Below are 2,294 nucleotides of genomic sequence, written 5' to 3' on the forward strand. Positions count from 1 at the left end.
ATTTAGCGCTTAAAAAACATTTGGCTATATCTTCGAAACCGCTTGTCTGATCGAGACGAAACCACCGTCAGAAGTTCGTAAACAGAGGTCGATAGCCATACGCCAATGCCCAAATGCCAAAATATTGATAGTAAGGGGTAGTAATATTCAATCAAAGTCAAGAGTCAGTCATTTTTTACGTGCTTTTTCATATAAATGTCTATAACTCTGAAGTGAATTGAGATATTTTCACCAAAATTGACACACATATGTATGGGCTCACTCTGAGCACACATAAAAAAAATGGTGGGACTGAGCCTCTTGGTGGCGCTATAATAGAACAAAACATGAAATTCTCATTGACTTCAATACAGTTTTGTGAAATAAAATGCTATACTAAACAAATGCATTGGTGTAATATTACGAAACTCAGAATGTGCCAACAACACCATCCCCTGAAGGTATTCAAAATATTTTGAAACAGCGCCACCTAGTGGTCAAAAGTTATAACTCAATTTACGTAAAGGCTAATAACTTTTGAATAAATCTGGCTATTGACATGACGCTGGTCTTTGTAGATTCCTTGGGTCAAGTCGAGAACATAGATACAAAGTTTTCCTTATTTGGCTGAACTTCCTGTCCGCCATTTTGATTAATGTTGAAAACCTACTTTTTCGAACTCCTCCTAGACCGTTTGTCAGATTTTCACCAAATTTGACGTGGCTCATCTTCAGAACATGCTGGCAAAAAGTTATGGATTTCGTGTCGACATACGAAACGGTTCTCATTTAGCGCATCAACAAATCTGCTTGAATGGTGCCAAAATGCATTTGAGGCTGTATCTCTGCAAAGCTTTGACATATTTGCACCAAACTTTGTATGTGTCATCGACACCTCACACTGACCGTTCCAATCTAATTTGGTAACAGCACCACCTATTGGTTACACGTGATAAGCCAATAAATCCTATTACTAGTTGTTGTGTTGATTGTTTTCAAGCCATTTTGCCTAAAATAATCTTAAAACTGTCTTAATTACTCATTCCTGCCGTTCGTCTGAAGCTTGCTTCTGTAGTGCTTGGCCCCGTTATTGCTGCTTGCAGCTATATTTTGTTTATATTTTGTTTATATACACTGTTATATTTTATACAAATAAATTATTAACATACCTGGGCATCCAGTTGTTCCAGAAGCTCATCCAAGTAGTTTCACCTTCCCTGTCTTGCTTTGGCTCTGTACATCTTTAGCAACCCCTGGGTGTGATTGTCCAGCGATGTCAAGAATGGCTAACTTCACGTCAATACGGTAGATGCAGAAGAATTCAGCACAAACCTGTGGGTAATGAAAGATTCAGAAGCAAACAATTAAAAGCAAAGCAAATTATTTCCTAGCCTAAATTATCAGTCACTCTGTGATAGCAAAAGCATAAGTTGTCAATACTAACTGTCTGTTACAGTCAATTATCAAATATATCATAAGCCAAAATGCAAATGGAATTTGAAAATATTGACCATTAAAAATATTAAACGGAAACATGTCATGCTTAACCGTTAGGGTCGACTTTAAATCACATGTCAGTTGGAAAGGAATGCTAAGCTTTATGAGTTAAACATGTTATTTTCCAGCACTGCTAATCACTGTAGGTACTCACAATAAAGCTATTTCAAACTTTGTTGATAGACAATCGATATATTCTTAACCTAAATTTGCTTATTAACTCGCAGCACAAAGTACTCACCAGTGCAATGTCGTGACTCGTGGTGGGGGAAACTCCAGCCTGCTGCCTGCACCTGGTAGAACTCCTTTGCGCATGCTCAGACGATTGACGCTGTTCTCTCTTGCTCGGCCAACATAATATTTTTTGTGCAACGTTAAAAGTTCTCTCAACACAATTATTTATTTTCTCTTGATGAACATTTTGTAGTACATTCATGGAAATCATGCAATCATTGACCAAACATATTTATCTTTTTTGACACAACCATTATGTTGAGCCAACATGTATTTCCTCATTTGTACAACTTTTTGCATCAGTAATTTTTTACAGTGTAGTAATAAAAATCACCGCGAGAGCTTTCCAATATGTGCGCCACTGAGTGACGTCTGTACTTCCCCGTCAGAGAGCACCTGTCCATCAAAAGCTCACTATCCAATCAGAGTAGATCACTGTCAAGCCCGCCCCCACGAGAGGTTTTTGTCAAAACACCAAACGAAAAACTGCAAAACGTAAGCGAAATCTGTGGCAAATGTAATTCCATATTTTAGTAGAAACATATCAGAAACCTGCAAGATAATGAAACTCAAAAGAGAATTTAA

The 2,294-nt window shown here is 37.5% G+C and overlaps 1 long non-coding RNA gene across 1 annotated transcript; it reads right to left on the reverse strand.

The window, feature by feature from the left end:
* Positions 1-1,147: 1,147 nt before the first annotated feature.
* Positions 1,148-1,968, reverse strand: LOC113071192 (uncharacterized). The gene is made up of 2 exons (XR_003280053.1): positions 1,717-1,968; positions 1,148-1,310 (listed from the first exon to the last, which is right to left on the reverse strand). It is a non-coding gene; the product is annotated as an uncharacterized LOC113071192 (long non-coding RNA).
* Between the last annotated feature and the right edge of the window lie 326 nt (positions 1,969-2,294).

The sequence above is a fragment of the Carassius auratus genome, unplaced genomic scaffold (assembly GCF_003368295.1).
Source record: "Carassius auratus strain Wakin unplaced genomic scaffold, ASM336829v1 scaf_tig00006503, whole genome shotgun sequence".
In the NCBI taxonomy this organism is placed as follows: Eukaryota; Metazoa; Chordata; class Actinopteri; order Cypriniformes; family Cyprinidae; genus Carassius; species Carassius auratus.